The sequence below is a fragment of the Pristiophorus japonicus genome, unplaced genomic scaffold (genome assembly GCF_044704955.1).
Source record: "Pristiophorus japonicus isolate sPriJap1 unplaced genomic scaffold, sPriJap1.hap1 HAP1_SCAFFOLD_187, whole genome shotgun sequence".
Classification (NCBI taxonomy): Eukaryota; Metazoa; Chordata; class Chondrichthyes; family Pristiophoridae; genus Pristiophorus; species Pristiophorus japonicus.
In genome coordinates, this window is record NW_027251558.1 from 399,321 (window position 1) to 421,764 (window position 22,444).

Consider the following 22,444-nt stretch of genomic DNA (forward strand, 5'->3'; position numbering starts at 1 on the left):
AACCCTCAGAGAAGAAATTCCTCCTCCTCTAAGTTTTAAGTGGGGGGCCCTTATTCTAAGATTATGCCCCCTACTTCTAGTCTCCCCTATCAGTGAAAACATCCTCTCTGCTACCACCTTGTCAAGCCCCCTCATTAGCTTATACATTTCGATAAATCACCTCTCATTCGTTCTTCTGAATTCAGTGAGTCGAGGCCCAACCTCCTCAACCTTTTCTCATAAGTCAACCCCCTCATCTCCGGAATCAACTTGGTGAACCTTCTCTCAACTTCCTCCAAAGCAAGTGTATTCTTTCATAAATATGGAAACCAAAACTGCACACAGTATTCCAGGTGCGGTCTCACCAATAACTTGTATAACTGTAGCAAGACCTCCCTGCTTTTATACTCCAACCCGTTTGCAATAAAGGCCAAGATTCAGTTGGCCTTCCTGATCACCTGATGTCCCTGCATACTAACCTTTTGTGTTTCATGCACAAGTACCCCCAGGTCCCGCTGCACTGCAGCACTTTGCAATCTTTCTCCATTTAAATAATAACTTGCTCTTTCATTTTTTTTCTGCCATAGTGCATGACCTCACACATTCCAGCATTATACACCATCTGCCAAATTTTTGCCCACTCACTTAGCCTATATGTGTCCTTTTACAGATTATTTGTGTCCTCCTCACACATTGCTTTTCCTCCCATCTTTGTATTGCCAGCAAACTTGGCTACGTTACAGTCGGTCCCTTCTTCCAAGTCGTTAATATAGATTGTAAATAGTTGGGGTCCCAGCACTGATCCCTGCAGCACCCCACTAGTTACTGATTGCCAACCCAAGAATGAACCATTTACCCCAACTCTCTGTTTTCTGTTAGTTAGCCAATCCTCTATCCATGCAAAATATTAGCCCCAGCCCCTGAACTTTTATCTTGTGCATTAACCTTTTATGTGGCACCTTGTCAATTGCCTTCTTGGAGTCTAAATACACCACACCCACTTTATCCACCCTGTCCGTTACATGCACAAAGAATTCCAGCAAATTTGTCAAACTTAACTTCCCCTTTATAAATCCATGCTGACTGCCTGACCGAATTATGCTTTTCCAAATGTCGTGTTACTGCTTCTTTAAGAATGAACTCTTCAACATTTTCCCAACCACAAATGTTAGGCTGACTGTTCTATAGTTTCCTGCTTTTTGTCTGCCTCCTTTTTAAGCAAGTGCGGCTCTCACTCCCCGGGCAACGCCAAGTGCCGCTCTCGGTCCCCGGGCAACGCCGAGTGCGGCTCTCGGTCCCCGGCCCACGCCGAGTGCGGCTCTCGGTCCCCGGGCCACACCGAGAGCGCCTCTTGGTCCCCGGGCAACATCGAGTGCGGCCCCCTGTCCCCGGGCCACGGATAGTGCTGCTCCCGGGCCCGGTGCCACGCATAGTGCTGATCCCGGGCCCCGCGCCACGCCGAGTGCGTCTTCAGGGTCCCGGGCCACGCCGAGTGCGGCTCCCGGGCCCCGGGCCACGCCGAGTGCGGCTCCCGGGCCCCGGGCCACGCCGAGTGCGGCTCCCGGGCCCCGGGCCACGCCGAGTGTGGCTCCCGGGTCCCGGGCCACGCCGAGTGCGGCTCCCGGTCCTCGACCACACCGAGTGCGGCTGCTGGGCTCCCGGGCCCCGGGCCACGCCGAGTGCGGCTCTCCGACCATGAGTCAGAGCCACCGGGCCCGGCACCAGCAACCCACGGGGGCATACACCTCCCCCACACCAGGAAAACAAAAACTTGCATTTATATAGCAGGCCCAGCAATTTCCAGCTGCTCTGTATCAGGGTGGGCGCTGGATGTGGAAGTTACTCACTGGCCTCCTGTTTGGGTCTGTTTGCTAAATCAGTTTGAGCTGGATGGAGAGGGGGAGAATCTGCTGGGTTTCACCCCCAGTACTTCTGGGCCCAGTTGGACCAACAATTACCCATGTGGGCCTGTCGAAGGAGGTGGGTTCCCTTCCCTGAAGGACAGCACTGACCCAGATGTGTTTTTACGAAAATCCGGCAGCTTTCATGGTCACTTTTTTCTCGTGCCAGCCCCATAAATAAATAGATTCATTAAGCTCCATTTCCCAACCTGCGTTTGTGTTTTTGTGGGTACTATATCACACTCACTTTTCCTGTTTGAAATTCACTTTACAGGATGTTAAAAGGGGAGGATTTGTAGACTGGAAGCTCCAGCCAAATATCACCTCAAGATCTGGCAGGCACTCGCTACATCGGGATTGGAATATCATCAGCTTTTGACCATGGAAGCAGAAGGCACCGTTCACAGTGGGGAGAACCGGTACACGTGCTCTGTTTGTGGACAAGGCTTCAGTCAATCATCCAAACTGGAGAGACACAAGTGCAGTCACACTGGGGAGAAACCGTGCAAATGTGGGGATTGTGGGAAACGTTTCAACCAGCCGTCCCAGCTAGAAATACATCGGCGAGTTCACACTGGGGAGAGGCCGTTCACCTGCTCCGACTGTGGGATGGGATTCACTACTACATCCTACCTGCTGACACACCAGCGAGTTCACACTGGGGAGAGACCGTTCGCATGATGCAAGTGTGGGAAGGGATTCACTCAGTTATCCCACCTGCTTACACACCAGCGAGTTTACACTGGGGAGAGACCGTTCACCTGCTCCGCTTGCGGGAAAGGATTCATTCGATTATCCCACCTGCTGACACACCAGCGAGTTCACACTGGGGAGAGACCATTCACCTGCTCCGACTGTGGGAAGGGATTCACTACATCATCCAACCTGCGGACACAGCAGCGAGTTCACACTGGGGATAGACCATTCACCTGCTCCGAGTGTGGGAAGAAATTCACTGCATCATCCGACCTGCGTACACACCAGCGAGTTCACAATTGGGAGAGGCTATTCACCTGCTCCAACTGTGGGAAGGGATTCACTGCATCATCCAGCCTGTGGACACACCAGCAAGTTCACACCGGGAAGAGACCTTTTAAATGTTCTGACTGTGAGAAGAGTTTTAAAGGAAAACAGCACCTGCTGATACATCAGCGAGTACAGACTGGGGAGAGACCATTTAAATGTTCTGACTGTGAGATGAGTTTTAAAAGCAAACAGCTCCTCCTGACTCATCAGCAAGTTCACACTGGGCAGAGGCCTTTTAAATGTTCTGACTGTGAGAAGAGTTTTAATAGCAAAGAGCATCTGCTGTGACACCAGCGAGTTCACACTGGGGAGAGGCCGTTCACCTGCTCTGACTGTGGGAAAGGATTCACTCTGTCATACCACATGCATAGAGACCAGCGAGTTCACACTGGGGAGAGTCCGTTCACCTGCTCCGACTGTGGGAAGAGATTCAGTACTTCATCCCACCTGCTGAGACACCAGCGAGTTCACGAGAGACCGTTCACCTGCTTTGAGTGTGGGAAGGGATTCATTCGGTCATCCCACCTACTGACACACTAGCGAGTTCACAAGTGACTGCAAGGGTTGGATTCTGCTGTTATTGCTGCTGTTAATCACATCCCGGACTGAATCGTGTTCATTCTGACAGTTGGCGTTTGTAACTCCTGTAACGCTGATGTTAATACCTCCTGTAACTGGGCTGGAGTTTAATATTTGGGATACAGACACATAAATTAGTGTTGCTTTCAACATATTGCTGTGAATTTTTGTATTTCCCACCTGAGCGTTTAGCATCGCCTGGCTGGAGCTGAGAAAGGTCAATCTGCGGGGAGGATCTTACAGGGGGAACAGAAATTCAGACTGGACACAGTCCTTCAGGGACACACTGAGATCACCTCATTCTTCTGAACTCCAATGTGTATAGGCCCAACCTACTCAACCTATCGTCTTAAGTCAAACCCCTCATCTCTGGAATCAACTCCGGAATCTGCAGCAGACATGAGCAAGGACCTGAGGCTTATTAAAATACACATATTTCATTACAGACAAAGTTAAACTGGGAGAAATGTTCAGTTACAACATAATAACATAAAAAATAGTAGCAGGAGTAGGCCATTTGGCCACTCGGGCCTGCTCCGCCATTCAATAAGATCATGGCTGATCTGAGCATGGACTCAGTTCCAATTCCCTGCCCGCTCCCCATCATCCTTTACTCCCTTAATCGCTCAAAAATCTGTCTATCTCCGCCGTAAATATATTCAAAGACCCAGGCTCCACAGCTCTTTTGGGCAGAGAATTCCACAGATTTACAACCCTCAGAGAAGAATTTCCTCGTCTCAGTTTTAAATGAGCGGCCCATTATTCTAAAACTATGTCCCCTAGTTTTTGTTACCCCAATGAGTGGAAATATCCTCTCTGCATCCACCTTGTCGAGCCCCCTCATTATCTTATGTTTCGATAAAATCACCTCTCATTCTTCTGAACTCCAATGTGTTTAGGCCCAATCTAGTCGACCTATCTTCATAAGTCAATCCTCTCATCTCCGGAATCAACCGAGTGAACCTTCACTGAACAGCCTCCAAGGCAAGTAAATCCTTTTGAAATTACGGAGTCCAAAATACGGAGTCCATTACAGGCAAAATGCCAAGCAAACCAGCAGCACACTGGCTCCTTAACAGTGTCTTATTGGCCTACAGGCTTTTCTTAAATAGATTTGCTGAGTGGATATAAACTTAAACCAGGTTTACAGGCGTGATGCTCTATTCACATATTGAGGGTAGAAGAGATGCTGTGTGGTCCATGCTAAGTCCAGTAGCTGAAAGTGATTAACAGACTGGATTTTGTGTTTACTGATCCCACGCGTGTTACCAATACCAGCAAAATCGAAGCCCATGGAGTAACGGGGACAGTCGCAGCATGGATATGAAAGTGGCTAAGTGATACAAACAGAGTCATGGTGAAAGGCTGTTTTTCAGACTGGATGAAGTGGTGTTCCCCAGGGGTCGGTAGTTGGGCCACAGCTTTTCCTGATCTATATTAATGACATTGACTTGGGTGTACAGGGCACAATTTCCAAATTTGCAGATGACACAAAACGTGGAAGTACAGTGAACAGTGAGGAGGCAGTGATAGACTTCACAAAGACATCGACAGGCTGGTGGAATGGGCGGACATGTGGCAGATGACATTTAACGTTGAAAAGTTCAAAAGTGATATATTTTGGTCGGAAGAAAGAGGAGAGGAAATATAAACTAAAGGGTACAATTATAAAGGGGTGTGTGAGCAGAGAGACCCAGGAGTCTATGTGCACCATTTGCTGAAGGTTGCAGCGCTGGTTGAGAAAGCAGTTATAAAGATTTAGCGGATTCTAGGCGTCATGAATAGAGGTATAGAATACAGAAGTGTGGATATTAGGATGAACCTGCATAAATTACTGGTTCGGCCTCAACTGGAGTATTGTGTCCAATTCTGGGTCACCATCATCATCATAGAAACAAAGAAACATAGAAAATAGGTGCAGGAGTCGGCCATTTGGCCCTTTGACCATCAATATGATCATAGCTTATTATGCAACTTCAGCACCCCATTCCTGCTTTCTCTCCATACCCCTTTATCCGTTTAGCTATAAGAGCCACATTTTATCCCTTTTGAATATAATCTAACGAATTGATCTCAAGAACGTTCTGTGGAAGAGAATTCCACATGTTCACAACTCTCTGAGTGAAGAAGTTTCGCCTCATCTCAGTCCTAAATGTCCTACCCCTTTCCCTTAGTCTGTGACCCCTGGATCGGGACTTCCTTAACATCGGGAACATTCTTCCTGCATCTAACCTGTACAATTCCATCAGAATTTTACATTTTCTATGAGATCCCCTCTCATTCTTCTAAATTCCAGTGAATATAAGGCGAATCAATCCAGTCTCTCCTCATCTGTCAGTCCTGCCATCTCGGAATTCAGTCTGGTGAACCTTCGCTGCATTTCCTCAATAGCAAGAATGTCCTTCATCAGATTTGGAGAACAAAACTGTACACAATATTCAAGTTGTGGCCTCTCCAAGGCCCTGTACAACAGCAGAAAGTCCTCCCTGCTCCTATACTCAAGTCCTCTCATTACAAAGGCCAACATGCAATTTGCCTTCTTCACCGCCTGCTGTATCTGCATACCAAATTTCAGTGACTGATGTACCACGAAACCCAGGTCTCGTTGCACATTTCCTTTGCCTTATCTGTCACCATTCAGATAATATTCTGCCTCCCTGTTTTTGCCACCAAAGTGGATAACCTCACATTTATCCACATTACACTGCATCCGCCATGCATTCGGCCACTCGCCAAACCTGTCCAAGTTACCTTGCAGCCTCCTAGCATCCTCCTCACAGCTCACATGCCACCCAGCTTAGTGTCATCGACAAACTGGAGATATTACATTCAATTCCTTCATCCAAATCATTAATGTATATTGTAAATAACTGGGTGCGCAACACTGAAACTTGCGGCACCCCACTAGTCACTGCCTGCCATTCTGAAAAGGACCCGTTTATTCCTCGTCTTTGCTTCCTGTCTGCCAACCCATTCTCTATCCACGTCAATACATTACCCCCAATACCATGTGCTTTAATTTTGCACACTAATCTCTTGTGTGGGACCTTGTCAAAAGCCTTTTGAAAAAGTCCAAATACACCACATCCACTGATTCTCTCTTGTCCACTCTAATCGTTACATCCTCAAAAACTTCTAGAATGTTTGTCAAGCATTATTTCCTTTTCATATATCCATGCTGACTTGGAGCGATCCTGTCACTGCTTTCCAAATGCGCTGCTATTAAGTATTTTATAATTGATTCCAACATTTTCCCCACTGTCGCTGTCAGGCTATTCCCAGGTTTCTCTCCCAACTTTTTTAAAAAGTGGGGTTACATTCGCTACGCTCCAATCCATAGGAATTGATTCCGAGTCTGTAGAATGTTGGAAAATGACCACTAATAAATCCACTATTTCGAGAGCCACTTCCTTAAGTATTCTGGCATGTACACTATCAGGCCCTGGGGATTTATCAGCCTTCAATCCCATCAATTTCCCTAACTCAATTCCCAGACTAATAAGGATTTCCTTCAGTTCCTCCTTCTTGCTCGACCTCGGTCCCATAGTATTTTCGGAAGGTTATTTGTGTCTTCCTCAGTGAAGAAAGAACCAAAGTATTTGTTCAATTGGTCTGCCATTTCTTTGTTCCCCATTATAAATTTACCTGATTCTGGCTGTGAGGGACCTACATTTGTTTTCATGAAACGTTTTCTCTTCACATATCTATAGAAGCTTTTGCAATCCGTTTTTATGTTCCCTGCAAGCTTACTCTCATACTCGATTTTCCTCCTCCTAATTAAACCCTTTGTCCTCCTCTGTTGAATTCTAAATTTCTCCCAGTCCTCTCGTTTGCTGCTTTTTCTGGCCACTTTATATGCCTCTTCCTTGGATTTAACACTATCGCTAATTTCCCTTGTTCATGACAGTTGAACCAACTTCACCGTTTTATTTTAACGCCAGACAGAGATGTACAATTGTTGAAATTCATCCAGCGATCTTTAAATGCCTGCCATTGCTTATCTACCGTCAACCCTTTAAGTATCATTTTCCAGTCTATCCTAGCCAATTCACGTCTCATACCATCTAAGTTACCTTTCTTTAAGTTCTGGACCCTAGCCTCTGAATTAACTGTGTCACTCTCCAGCTTAATGAAGAATTCTACCATATTATGGTCACTCTTGCCCAAGCGGCCTCGCACAACAAGATTGCTAATTAATCCTCTCTCATTACACAAGACCCAGTCTAGAATGGCCGGCTCTCTCTGCATTCGTAGAAATGTTGGTTTAGAAAACCATCCCTTATATGCTCCAAAAAATCCACCGTGTTGTAACAAGATTGGTTAGCCCAATCTATATGTAGATTAAAGTAACTCATGATAACTGCTGTACCTTTATTGTACGCATCCCTAATTTCCTGGTTGATGCCATCCCCAACCTCACTTCTACAGTGGTGGTTGTACACAAATCCCAACGGCGTTTTCTGCCCTTTGGTATTCCGCAGCTCTAACCATACACTTTCAACATCCAAGCTAATGTCCTTCCTTACTGTTGCATTAATCTCCTCTTTAACCAGCAATGCTACCCCACCTCCTTTTCCTTTCTGTCTATCCTTCCTGAATATTGATTACCCCTGGATGTTGAGTTCACAGTCTTGGTCACCTTGGAGCCGTGTCTCAGTAATCCCATTTACAATATATCCGTTAACAGCTATCTGCGCAGTTAATTCATCTACCTTATTATGAATGCTCCTCGCATTGAGACACAGAGCCTTCAGGCTTGATTTTGTAACACTCTTTTTCCTTTTAGAATTATGTTCTAATGTGGCCCTTTATGATTTTTACCTTTGATTTCTCTGGCCTCCTCCTTTCCTTATCTCCTTTTTACTTTTTGCTTCTGTCCCCATGTTTCTTCCATCTGTCTCCCTTAATAGATTCCCATCCCCCTGCCATATTAGTTTAAAACCTCCCCAATAGCACGAGCAAACATTCCCCTTAGGACATTGGTTCCAGTCCTGCCCAGGTGCAGACTGTCTGGTTTGTACTGGTCCTACCTCCCCCAGAACTGGTTCCAATGTCCCAGGAAGTTGAATCAATCCCTCTTGTACCATTCCTCAAGCCACGTATTCTTCTTAACTCTCCTGTTATTTCTACTCTGACTAGCACGTGGCGCTTGTAGCAATCCTGAGATTACTACGTTTGAGGTCCTACTTTTTAATTTAACTTCTAGCTCCCTAATTTCAGCTTCAGGACCTCATCCCATTCTTTATCTTTATCGTTGGTACTTATGCACCACGACAACTGGCTGTTCACCCTCCCCATCCAAAACGCCCTGAAGCCACTCCGAGACATCCTTGACCCTTGCAACAAGGAGGCAACATACCATCCTGAAGTCTCGGTTGCAGCCGCAGAAACGCCAATCTCTTCCCCTTACAATAGAATCCTCTACGACTATAGCTCTCCCACTCTTTTTTCTGCCCTCCTGTGCAGCACAACAACACATGGTGCCATGAACTTGGCTGCTGCTGCACTCCCCTGATCAGTCATCTCCCCCAACCGTACCGAATAAGGTGTATCTGTTTTGGATGGAGATTACCACAGGGGACCCCTGCACTACCTTCCTTCCACTGCTCTGCCTGATGGTCACCCATTCTCTATCTGCCTGAGTAAACTTTACCTGCGGTATGACCAACTCACTAAACATGCTATTCACGACATCCTCAGCATCGCCGATGCTCCAGAGTGAATCCATTTGCAGCTTCAGTGTGCAATGCGGTCTGTCAGGAGCTGCAGCTGGATACTCTTCCTGCACACGTAGTATTCACGGACACGGACGCCTGCTCATCATAGGAGGAGCATGACACGGGTCTGGGCTCTGCTGCTGTAACTTAACCTCTCAATTAATTTAATTTGGCAACAATGGCAAGGTTTCTTACTGCTAAGGATATAAAAAGCAAAAGAAAGATTAAATACTCATCAATCCACCAGCCAATCACTTACCCGCTTGACTGTGACATCACACTTCGATTTCTTTTTGCTTCTTTGTTTACCTTCTGCCCCTGCACCAGCTGGCCTCCTCCGATCTTTCACTTCTCCCACTCGCTGCCCCCGCCCTTTGTCCTCCTGTGCCACCCACTCTAGTGATGCTGGCCTTCTCCGATCTGCCACTGCTCTCACTTGCTACCACCGCCCTTTATCCTCCTGCACCAGCCGCTCTGTCGATGCTGGCCTCCTCCGATCTGTCACCGCTCCCACTCGCTGCCACCGCCCTTTAACCTCCTGCGCCGCCCGCTATCTCGAGGCTGGCCTTCTCCGATCTACCGCTGCTCCCACTCGCTGCCACCGCCCTTTATCATCCTGTGCCTCCCGCTATCTCGATGCTGGCCTCCTCCGATCTGTCACCGCTCCCACTCGCTGCCACCGCCCTTTAACCTCCTGCGCCGCCCGCTATCTCGAGGCTCGCCTGCTCATCATAGGCAATCCCTCAGAATCGATGAAGACTTGCTTCCACTCTAAAAATGAGTCCTTAGGTAGCTGAACACTCCTCTATGAGAGCCACAGACCCTGTCACAGGTGGGACAGATAGTCATTGAGGGAAATGGTGTGTGGGACTGGTTTGCCGCACGCTCCTTCCGCTGCCTGCGGTTGATATCTGCACGCTCTCGGCGGTGAGACTCGAGGTACTCAGCTCCCTCCCGGATACACTTCCTCCACTTAGGGCAGTCTTTGGATTTTGCACATAATCAGGGAGGCTTTGTGAGTGTCCTTTTAACGTTTCCTCTGCCCATCTTAGGCTCATTTGTCGAGAAGGAGTTCCGAGCAGAGCACTTGCTTTGGGAGTCTCGTATCTGGCAAACAATATGCCCTTCCCAGCAGAGCTGATCAAGTCTGGTCTGTGCTTCAATGCTGGGGATGTTGGCCTGGTCAACGACGCTAATGTTGGTGCGTCTGTCCTCCCAGGGGATTTGTCGATTCTTGTGGAGACATTGATAAAAATGGATTATTTTCCCTCAATCTGGTTCAGCGAAATTACTGAGTCGAATACCGTTTCTGCCTTAAACAAAGCAAGCTTTTATTTCAAAGCAAGTCTCGATCGAGGTCGGAGTCAGCCATGATCTTATTGAATGGTGTTGCAGGCTCGATGGGCCAAATGGCCTACTCCTGCACCTATTTACTCTGTGTCTATGAACCTAGCCAGATTCAGCACTTTTAGGGGAGCGGAACCAGTGAGTGTAGAACTGAACCCAGCCAGAGTCAGCACCTCAGTGAGAGGGGAACCAGTGAGTGTAGAACAGAACCCAGACAGTCAGCACCTTCAGGGGAGGAGAGGGAGGTGAACCAGTGAATGTAGAATTTTAACCGAACCAGAGTCAGTGAAGGGGAACCAGTGAGTGTAGAACTGAACCAGCCAGAGTCAGACCTTCAGGGGAGGAGAACCAGTGAGTGTAAAATTGCAACCAGCCAGAGTCAGCACCTTAATGAGAGGGGAACAAGTGAGTGTAGAACGGAACCCAGTCAGTCAGCACCTTCAGGGGAAGAGAGGGAGGGGAACCAGTGAGTGTAGAAATGAACCCTGCCAGAGTTGGTGAGGATAATTGGGAGCGCAGGACAAGCTGCCTTAAAACGTGCGATATGATTTGAATTTCAAGACAGGCAGAGGGAAGTGTATGGGGCGGGGCGTGGTTTTACTGCTTTGGGGCGAACAAGAGAGCAAAGAATGTTCCATAGAATCTAGAATTGTCTGTTCTGAATTTCTGTCCTGTACTTGCAGTAATAATTTTAAAAACTCCTTTGCCAGAGTATTCAATGAGCAGAATTTGCAGACGGGAAACTCAAACCAACCAACACGTCAAGATCTGACAGAATAACACGACTCCTCAGGACAAGAATATCATCGTTGTTTGAATATGGAAGGAAAGAAGTTTGTCTGTTCGACCTGTGGGAACAGATTTCAAACATCAGTGATACTGGAAAAGTACCGAGACACACACACCCGAGTGAGAGTGTTCCAATGCACTGACTGTGGAACGAGCTTTAACCAGTTACACAGCCTGAAATAAACATTGCACCATTGACAGCAGGGAGAAAATGTACACGTGTTCTGTGTGCAGACCAGGCATCAACTGATCGTCCAACCTGGAGAGACACGAGGACATCCGCACCACTGAGAAACCGTGGAAATGTGGGCACTGTGGGAATGGATTCAATTACCCGTCTGATCTGGAAATTCATCGGCGCAGTCACACTAGGGAGAGGACGTTCACCTGCTCCAACTGTGGGAAGAGATTCACGACATCATCGATCCTCCTGAGACACCTGCGATTTCACACTGGGGAGAGGCCATTTATCTGCTCCGAATGTGAGAAGGGATTCACTACATCATCCGAGCTGCTGACACACCAGCGAGTTCACACTGGGGAGAGGCCGTTCACCTGCTCTCAGTGTGGGACGGGATTCACGACATCATCCGAGCTGCAGACACACCAGCGAGTTCACACTGGGGAGACGCTGTTCACCTGCTCCGAGTGTAAGAAAGGATTCACTCAGTCATCCCGCCTGCTGCAACACCAGGGATTTCACATAGGGGGGAGGCCGTATATATCCTTCGAGTGTGGGAAGGGATTCACTACATCATTGACCCTGCTGACACACCAGCGAATTCACACAGGGGAGAGGCCGTATATCTGCTTCGAGTGTGGGAAGGGATTCACTACATCATTGACCCTGCTGACACACCAGCGAATTCACACAGGGAAGAGGCCGTATATCTGCTTCGAGTGTGGGAAGGGATTCCCTACATTATTGACCCTGCTGACACACCAGCGAATTCACACTGGGGACAGACCGTTCACTTGCTCCGAGTGTGGGAAGGGATACACTTAATCTTCCAGCCTGCTGAGACACCAGCGAGTTCACAAGTGACTACAGGGTTTGGATTCTGCTGCTGTCCCAGGCTGAATAGTGTCCATTCTGACAGTTGGGCTTTCTTTCCGCTGATACTGATTGCCCCTATAACTGGGCTGGAGTTTAATATTCGCGATATTTGACAAATTAATCAATGGAAAAATGGTCAGATAAAAATATTATGCTGATTATATTTGCATCTATAATTCACATTTTAAAAAACATAAGAAATAGGAGCAGCAGTAGGCCATCGGCTACTCAACCCTACTCTGCCATTTAATAATATCATGGCTGATCACACCTTGGGCACAGCTCGACTTCCCCGCATACTCTCCATCAGCCTTTATTCCATTATCGTTCAAAAATCTTTCTATCTCCACCTTAAATATATTCAATGACCCAGTCTCCACAGCTCTCTGCGGTAGAGAATGCAAAAATTCACGACATTTCAAGAGAAGAAAATTCTCCTCATCACAGTTCTAAATCGGCTACGCCTTATTCTGAAACTATGCCCCTAGTTCTAGATTCCCCCACGAGTGGAAACATCCTCGCTGCATCTATCTTGTCGCGCCCCCTCAGCATCATATATTTCAATAAGATAATCTTTATTCTTCTGAACTCCAATGAGTATAGGGCCCAACCTGCTCAACCTATCTTCATAAGTCAACCCATTCATCTCAGAAATTAAACTAGTGAAGATTCTCTGAACTGTCTCCAATGCAAGTAAATCCCACCTTAAAAAAGAAGATCAAAATTGCAAGCAGTGCTCAAGGTGTGGTCTCACCAATACTCTGTACAATCGTAGCAGGACTTCCCTGCTTTTATAATCCATTCCCTTTGCAATAAAAGCCAACATGTATTTGCCTTCATAATTACTGGCTGTATTTGCATACTAACTTTTTGTGTTTCATGCACAAGGACCCCGAGATCCCTCTGTATTGCAGCATTTTGTAATATTTCTCCATTTCAATAATAAATTGTATTTTTATTGTGTCTGCCAAAGTGGATAACCTCACACTTTGCCAGATTATACTCAATTTGTTGGTCCACTCAATTAGCCTGTCTACATATCGTTGCAGATTATTTCTCTCCTCCACACAATTTGCTTTCCCACCCATCTTTGTTTCATCAGCAAACTTGGAAACATTACACTCCTTCCCTTCTTCCAAGTCATTATATATATTGTAAATAGTTGGGGCCCCAGCAATAATCCAGGTGACACCATACTAGTTGTCATTTGACAACTGGAAACTGACCCATTTATCCTGACACTCTGTCTTCCGTTAGTTAGCCCACCCTCCATCGATGAGAATATATTACCCCCAACACCATGAACTTTTATCTTGTGCAGTAACCTGTTATGTGGTACCTTATTGAGTGCCTTCTGGAAATCTAAATACACCACATCCACTGGTTCCCCCGTATCTACCTTGCACATTATTTCCTCAAAGAACTCCAGCAAATTTGTCAAACATGATTTCCCTTTCTTTAAACCATGCTGACTCTCCTTATCTGTATTATCCAAATATCCTGCCACTGCTCCCTTAATAATGGACTCCAGCTTTTTCCCGATGACAGAAGTTAGGCTATTTTCTTTCTCCATCCTTTTTTATATAGGGTGTTACATTTGTGGTTTTCCAATCTTCTGGGACCTCCCCAGAATCCAATGAATTTACTAGATTACAACCAATGCATCCACTATTTCTGCAGCCACTTCTTTAAAGACCCGAGGATGCAAACCATTAGTTCCAGGGGACTTGTCCACCTTTAGTCCCATTATTTTACCAAATACTACTTCTTTAGTAAAAGTGATTGTTTTTAGTTCCTCCCTCTCTATAGCCTCTTGATTATCTACTGTTGAGATGATTTTAGTATCGTCTACTGTGAGTACCGATACAAAATATTTATTCAATGTCTCTGCCATTTCCCTGTACCCCATTATAAGTTCCCCAGTCTCATCCTCCAGGGGACCAACATTTACCTTAGCCAGTTTTTTTCCATTATTTTCCTGGTATCAGTCATAATATAATGAGCTGGATTGTGCGTGAGCTGGCAGTGCCTAGGCAGCAAGCTGTTATAGATGGAAATGGGTTGGTTTGGATACTAGTCAGCAGTGAGGTTGCGTAGAAGTTGGTGTTGAGCGGGATGGCAGTGTGTAGGCACCAAGCTGTTGTCGATGGATTTGTGTTGGTTTGGATACCAGTCAGCAGTGAGGTTGCGCAGAAGTTGGTGTTGAGCGGGATGGCAGTGTGTAGGCAGCAAGCTGTATAGATGGATTTGTGTTGGTTTCGATACCAGTCAGCAGTGAGTTCCTGCAGGAATTGGTGTTGACGGGGCTGGCAGTAAGCTGTTACACATGGATTTGTGTTGGGTTGGAGGTCCCGCATGAGTTGTTGAATCCGTTGCTTTTTACTAATTTTATTAATGATCGCGATGTAGGTGATGGCACAACCTGCAAAGGATATAGAGATTTGTGCGAGTATTTGGGTCTCGTCTGCTTCAGGCATATCTTACTCTTTTGGGAGATTGGTCTCATTACTGGCAAATTGTGTGCAACTTAGATAAGTGCACGTGGGCCGGTAAGTGCTCAACAGTCATTCATGTATCAGGGATAAGCACGAAAGAAATTGGAGACAGAGAGAGATTTGGGCATTCTAGCACACACATCTTTAAAGGTTCGCAGGCTGTGGGCCGCTCATCCATCGGAGCAGGTTCAGGAGTGGAACGAGCAGCGTGGAGGCCTGTCTCAGCACTCCATGGCCCTGCGAGCACCATCGGTGCTACAAAATGGCTTTCGCTTGTCCAGATGGAGGATCTCACACTTTCCGACTTGAGTTCCATCTCGCACAGTTTCCCCCTATTTTCCTGCAGCCAAACCCACAGATTTTGAACACCAGGAAGTGAAAGCACAATCCCTCGGTGGTCTCGAATCATCACCCTGTCAGTTAACAGTCCGTTTATAAACGAGCGTGACACCCGATTGCACCACAGAAATGTGCGGAATTATTGGCTACAACATATGAGGTTATCGAGCCAAAACTGCAGATGTTGAGGATTCGCAGGCCATTTGCCAGCTCTGAATTTATGCAGTTTTTGATGTAATTCACTGTGTCTTCAACACCGTGAGATCTAGCCTTATTTACAAACTTTGTATCTTTATGAACACTTCATAACACTAGCCTGGTTTGCATGCTTTGTATCTTTATGAACATTTCAACAGAACATTAAATCAACAGATGGAACTAGAATTGCTAATTGACACGGCAATTTTGCCAACATTTAACTACAATGTGAGAACAATCACAATTATCATTATGCTTCCATGTACGTTCTGGCGCTGCATCACGCTAACAAACCTAGCTCATCACAGCACAGATGTCAGGCAATTCATTGCCAGTGTGCAAACATGCACATTTTGAACTTAGCAACTTGGGCAAGACTGGAATCAGAAAGTGCCTGGGCCGTGGGCAGTGATAACTTAATTTGAGCGTTAAGATTTTCATTATCATTATACATTACATTAACACAATCTGATCTCCGAGATCTGTTTGGGACCCATTGCCCAGAAGTGAGGACTGCGTGGGCGAGATAATTCCTTCTGGGGTTAGGTTTTCTTTTAAAAAGGTGTGAGAAAGTTCTGGTTCACTTCCTGGAGGACTGATATATCTCAGTTTGGAGAGCGTTTGCTTTAATACTCAAACAGTATCTGGTTCAATTATGGGTTTTCGCAATTTTTGATCATTTTGTTTAAGGGGAAAGGCTGGTTTTGTATGAGGACAGTGCTTGTGGGATGGGCTGTTCAGCGGTTCCATGACAATTTTCAAAATGAATTTTGTTAGATGCAGTGCTCTTTTTCTGTTACTTTCAATGTACACTCTGCACAGTTTTGCATATGAATCGTGAAAAATGTTTAAGCGATGTGATATGTTCAATGGTTGTGTCGTAACCTTGTCACCCAGTGTCGAGCCGGAAGCACGAACCTTTGCTGTACTTTGTAGTCAGTGAGCTTAGTTGCTGAGCGCATGATGTTCATAACGTGGAGGTCGTAGGTGCAATTCCTGTGCGGGCCATAGGAATGCTATTGATATATTTTTCGGTTTTTTATGACATTTAAAATCCAATATTTATAATGAATCAAATCTATACTGTATCCCAAGGGTTGGGATTATTTGGAATAACAGCAATTGCTTCTTTGCCGCCGAGGTGGAGAGGCACATCTTTCTGTTTATATCTGTTTCTTGGTCGGCTGATATACAATAAACTGGCGGCCTGTTCCCGTAAATGGTCATAAGCAGGAATGGACAGACAGAACGGTTCTGTCCCCCGAGATGAGCAAAAGGCTTCAGTTCAGGACAAACACACCAAATTAAATGTTCACCCGGCACCGAGAGTGAACAACCCAGAGAAAAATGCAGAATGAAATAGATTTCAGTGGATGCCTACCCGCACTTAATGCTGTGGTTGTGCTGACATGCCTTTCGTGTTCTCAGCAAAAATGCCATTCCTACCAACGGTTTTACCTGGCACGAATGTGATGTGAATTTCGAAGGAGCAAGGAGGAAAGACTGCGTTTGTCTGCTTGCTGGCAAAGTCATTTGCAGCAGCTTCCCTGGTGGTCTAGTGGCTAGGATTTCCATTTTCACTGTTCGTGCTCAGGGTTTGCTTCCGGTCAGGGAACAGTGTATTTTGCGCTGTTTGAACTGCAAGGTAAATGGCTGCTCCTGAACAAATTTACAGCTCACCAGAGTGCTGCTGCCCCGAGCTCAGCGTCGCATCATTCGTTGCAACGATACAAAATACTTCTGTGCTTGCTATTTCAAAGTCAGCAGTAAATGACTAGATCTCCCTCAACAAATGGAACTAGAATTGCTGATCGATGCTGTAAATGTTTCTAATCATGTCCATCATTAGTCTTCCATGTACATTTTTGCACCACATCACTCTCGCTTATCACAGCACGGCTATTAATCAATGCATTGCCAGTGTGGAAACATTCAACATTGTAATCTTAGTAACTTGTGCAACACTGTAATCAGTGAATGCCTGGGCCATGGGCATATCCTGAACATTAAGATATCCATTTGGCCTGGCCATTCCTTTATTGCACATTGGCTCACTATGTCTATGTTTAAGTTTCGCAGGCGATTTCCCAGATCTGTATTCCCCAGCAGAAACTTCATGGCGTGTTTGATCTCAAAGAGATTCAACATCAGTATCGTTAACTCTCTCCTTGTTTCACGACTCTTATCTCTCTTCAGCATCTCACTGCTAAGGACTGAACCTGTTATAATTTCTCCTTGGCTCGTATTCAGTGCGGCTCAGTGTGACTTCGGCCCATCTCCCTTTCACAACCTATCAGTGCCATCAAAAGAACGGGGAATTTTACGTAAATTTCATACTCTGAAATTTGAATAAACACAACAGCATATTTCATTGTGTCTTCAACACTGTGAGATTTAGCCTGGTGAGCTATGCATTATTATGAACACTTCAGCAGAACATTAAATCAACATATGGAACTAGAATTACTGATTGACACTGTAAGTTTTGCCAAAATCTAACAGCAGTGTGAGAACAATCATAATTAGCATTAGGCTTCCATGTACGTTCTGGCGCGGCATCACCCTAACAGACCGAGCTGCTCACAGCACGGCGATCAGTCAATTCATTGCCAGTGTGGAAAAATACACATTTTGAACTTAGCAAGGTGTGCAAGACTGGCATCAGAGAGTGACTGGGCCGTGGACAATGATAACTTAATCTCAACGTTAAGATTTTCATTATCATTGTACATTACAATAATACAACCTGAGCTCCGAGATCGGTTTGGTACCAATTGCCCCCAAGTGAGTGGGCGGGGCAATTCCTCCCGGGGTTCGGTTTTGTTTCAAAAAAGTGAGAGAAAGTTTTGCTTCATTTGCTTTCGGGCCGAAAAAGCTCAGTTGGGAGAGCGTTCGGCTGAAGATCTAAAGGACCCAAATCTTGGGTTTCGGCAATTTCTCGTTATTTTGTGTTCTCTTCAAATTCAAGGGGGGGAGGCTGGTTTTGTTTGTAGACAATACTTCAGGGACAGGCTGTTCAGCGGTTGTGTGATAATTTTCAAAATGAATTCTGTTAGATTCAGCGCTCTTTTTCTGTTACTTTCTATTTACACTCTGGCCAGTTTTGTACATGAACAGTGAACAATTTGTCCGCGATGTGATGTGTTCAATGTTTGTGCAGTAAATCCATCACCCAGTGTGTACCGGAAACACACATTCGTTGCACGGTGTGACCGGTTAGCTCAGTTGGTTTGAGCATGGGACTATTAGCGCCAAATTAGCGGGTTTGGCTCTGTTCGAATGCTGTTCATATTTTTTTACGTTTTTCATAACATTTCGTCCAATATTTATAATGAAACTAATTCATACAGAATCCCAAGGGTTGCGAATTATTTGGAATAACTTCCATTGCTTCTTTGCCGCTGAGGCGATGAGGCACATCTTTCTGTTTATTTCTATTTCTTGGTCCGCTGACAGACGATGAACTGGCGGCCTGTTGCCGTTAATGGTCAAAAGCAGGACGGTTAGACAGAACGCTCAGAGATGGGCAAATGGCTTCAGGTCAGGACAAATACTTCAAATGAAATGTTCACACGGCACCGATAGTGAACAAACCAGAGAAAAGGACAGGGAGAAATAGATTTAAGTGGATGCCTACACGCTCTTAATACTGTGGTTGTGCGGTCATGTCTTTCATAAGAATATAAGAACATAAGAATTCGGAACAGGAGTAAGCCATCTAGCCCTTCGAGCCTGCTCCGCCATTCAACAAGATCATGGCTGATCTGGCCGTGGACTCAGCTCCACTTACCCGCCCGCTCCCCGTAACCGATAATTCCCTTATGGGTTAAAAATCTATCTATCTGTGATTTGAAGACATTCAATGAGCTAGCCTCAACTGTTCCTTGGGCAGAGATTCACAACCTTCTGGGAGACGAAATTCCTTCTCAACTCGGTTTTAAATTAGCTCCCCCTAGGCTGTGCCCCTCGTTCTAGTCTCCCCGACCACTGGAAACAACCTCTCTGCCTCGATCTGATCTATCCCTTTCATTATTTTAAATGTTTCTATAAGATCACCCCTCATCCTTCTGAACTCCAACGAGTAAAGACCCAGTCTGCTCAATCTGTCATCATAAGGTAACCCTCTAATCTCCGGAATCAGCCGAGTGAATCGTCTCTGTACCCACTCCAAAGCTAGTATATCCTTCCTTAAGTAAGGTGACCAAAACTGCATGCAGTACTCCAGGTGCGGCCTCACCAATATTCTGTACAGTTGCAGCAGGACCTCCCTGCTTTTGTACTCCATCCCTCTCGCAATGAAGGCCAACATTCCATTCGCCTGCCTGATTATCTGCTGCACCTGCAAACTAACTTTTTGGGATTCATGCACAAGGACGCCCAGGTCCCTCTGCACCGCAGCATGTTGTAATTTCTTCCCATTCAAATAATATTTCCTTTTACTGTTTTATTTCCAAGGTGAATGACCTCACATTTTCCGACATTGTATTCCATCTGCCAAACCTTAGCCCATTCGTTTAACCTATCTAAATATCTTTGCAGCCTCTCTGTGTCCTCTGCACAACCCGCTTTCCCACTAATCTTTGTGTCATCTGCAAATGTTGTTACACTACACTCTGTCCCCTCTTCCAGGGCATCTATGTCTCAACAAAAATACCTTTTGCTACAAACAGTTTTACGTTGCACGAATGTGATGTGAATTTCGAAGGAGCAAGGAGGAAAGACTGCGTTGGTCTGCATTGTATGTAAGCACTCGTTTAATGACTCCACGAGGCAGTGGTCTGGTACTTAAACTGAGAAGATTGTAGTCCTTTGTTGCAGCTCCTAGGGAGAGGACACTAAGAGGTGAGCACACTTTTATACTGGGTTACCTGCAGTGTGCAGGTGACCCTTAGGTCTCCAGCAGCAGCACCCTCTGGTGTACAGGTAATGGCTGTGCAGGGTGAAGGTGGTGATGTGATCAGTAGTGGGCTGTGGGATCTTTTGGTGAGGGCTGTGATGGTGCCAGATGTGATCCCTGTGCATGAAGCTGGCCTCATACATTTCCCCCTCACGCACAGACCATTTGGGTGTCACTTTTGTGGGATCCCTCAGTGGGGGTGCCAGTGCAGCAGTGGGTAGGGTACATACTCTGTCGAGTGGGTAAGTGTGCGGTGGTGGACAGGGATAAGCAGCGAGGGTGCATGTTGTGCGGACTGTATTGCATTAATGCAGGCGAGTGGCCCGCAACTTGCGAGTACCTTTGAAGCAGGCCGGGGAGCGGAAGGAGCAGTGTGGCGGCCTGGCCCAGTAGGCTGAGCGGCCCCTGGCCTGAGAGCACCATCGGAACAGGCCAGGGAGCGGAAGGAGCAGTGTGGCGGCCTGGCACAGTAGGCTGAGCGGCCGCTGGCCTGAGAGCACCATCGGAGCAGGCCAGGGAGCGGAAGGAGCAGTGTGGCGGCCTGGCCCAGTAAGCTGAGCGGCCCCCGGTCTGCGAGCACAAGCGGACCAGCACAAGGAGTGGAAGGAGCAGGCTGGGGAGTGGAAGTAGCAGTGTGGAGGCCTGGGCCAGTAGGCTGAGCGGCCCCCGGCCTGTGAGCACCAGCGGACCAGGCCGGGGAGCGGAAGGAGCAGTGTGGCGGCATACCACTCCTGGGAGCAGCGCGTTCTGGAGCAGGAGAGCAACGGCAGTGCAGAGTCACGTCACCAAAGGCCAGGTCGGTGATTGGAGCTTGGGCAGTTACTGCAGGAGCGGCGATGTCGTGGCGAAGGATTGGCGAGAGATTGCAGAGGGATATGATCGGGACCCAGGAGTTGGGCGAGTTCGGGGCCCAGAAGAGGCGCAGGCCCAGGGGCAGCAACGATCAGCCCACACTGCGATTTGTGCAGCAGAACTGGTCTCCAGTCGTCTTGGTTAATCCTTGCCACTGGACCAAGACCGAGCTCTGTCAAGCGCTAGCAACGGCCACCTCACGTTAAAAAAAAATCCACGCACAGGCAGCGTCCAAATTTCAAGGTTTATTTCGGACCTGGAATTTTAGGTGCTTCATTGAAACACCTGTGAACTTTTTGACGTGGAAGCAAGTCATCCTGGATAAGAGGGACTGCCAATGATGATGGATGATGATGGTGGTGGGCAGGGCCACATGGCTGTGTGGGCTTCTTGTCCTCCGTTTGTGATGAAAGTCTGCTCATTCCAGGGTCCGGCAGGAAAGCTGGAGGGTACTGGCCTCTCGCTCCTGGTGTTGGCCCTGGTGACCGGGGGTGTATGGCCGATCTTGGGCACGTTGCCAGTATTGGTGGCTGTGCTGCCCATTGAACGCTGTCTCTGTCCCTGCAGTGGGTCTGCACACACTGTGTGTGTGTAAGCCCTTCCTGGGGCATCACATTCGTCCAGAAAGTCCAGGCAACATGGTCAGGTAGCCCGCTGGACCTGGGGGTCTCCCACTGGGGGATTCCTCTGGCAAATACATTGTCCCTGTTGAACCCAGTGTCCTTTAACATGATACTTCTTGTATACATGACAGATTGGCTCCTGTCATATATAGTCCAATCTACACTGCTTTCTCTCTTTACATTGTCACTTACAGCATTTACACTAATTTCTTGTATCTTGGTCTCTCCATACATGGTTGTATTTGTCATTTTTAAATATCTGTCATCATCATTAAGCGTTACAAACTTGTTCTCGACATCACTTACAGAAGCATTCATTACATTTTCTCATCAGTTACTCCGGCATCACAATTCAACGTGACATTAGGGGTTGAGCAGCATCGTCTTCATCTATGTCGAAGCCCAGATGATCAGACAATTCTTCAGCGACGTGCTGAGTAAAGATTTTTCTGTACATTCTCTGAAGGTTCCCTTTCGCATTGCAGCTTTTGCATCTATAGTCTTTGTAGCGGCACTGCTGGGCCCTGTGGTTCCCTCCACAGCGCCAGCATGGGGCTGGCGATTTGCCCCATGTGGTGGACTCAAGTTTGTGGGACTCAGGGCAGCATTTCTGCCTTTAGAAGTAGCCATTCAGTTCACTGCATT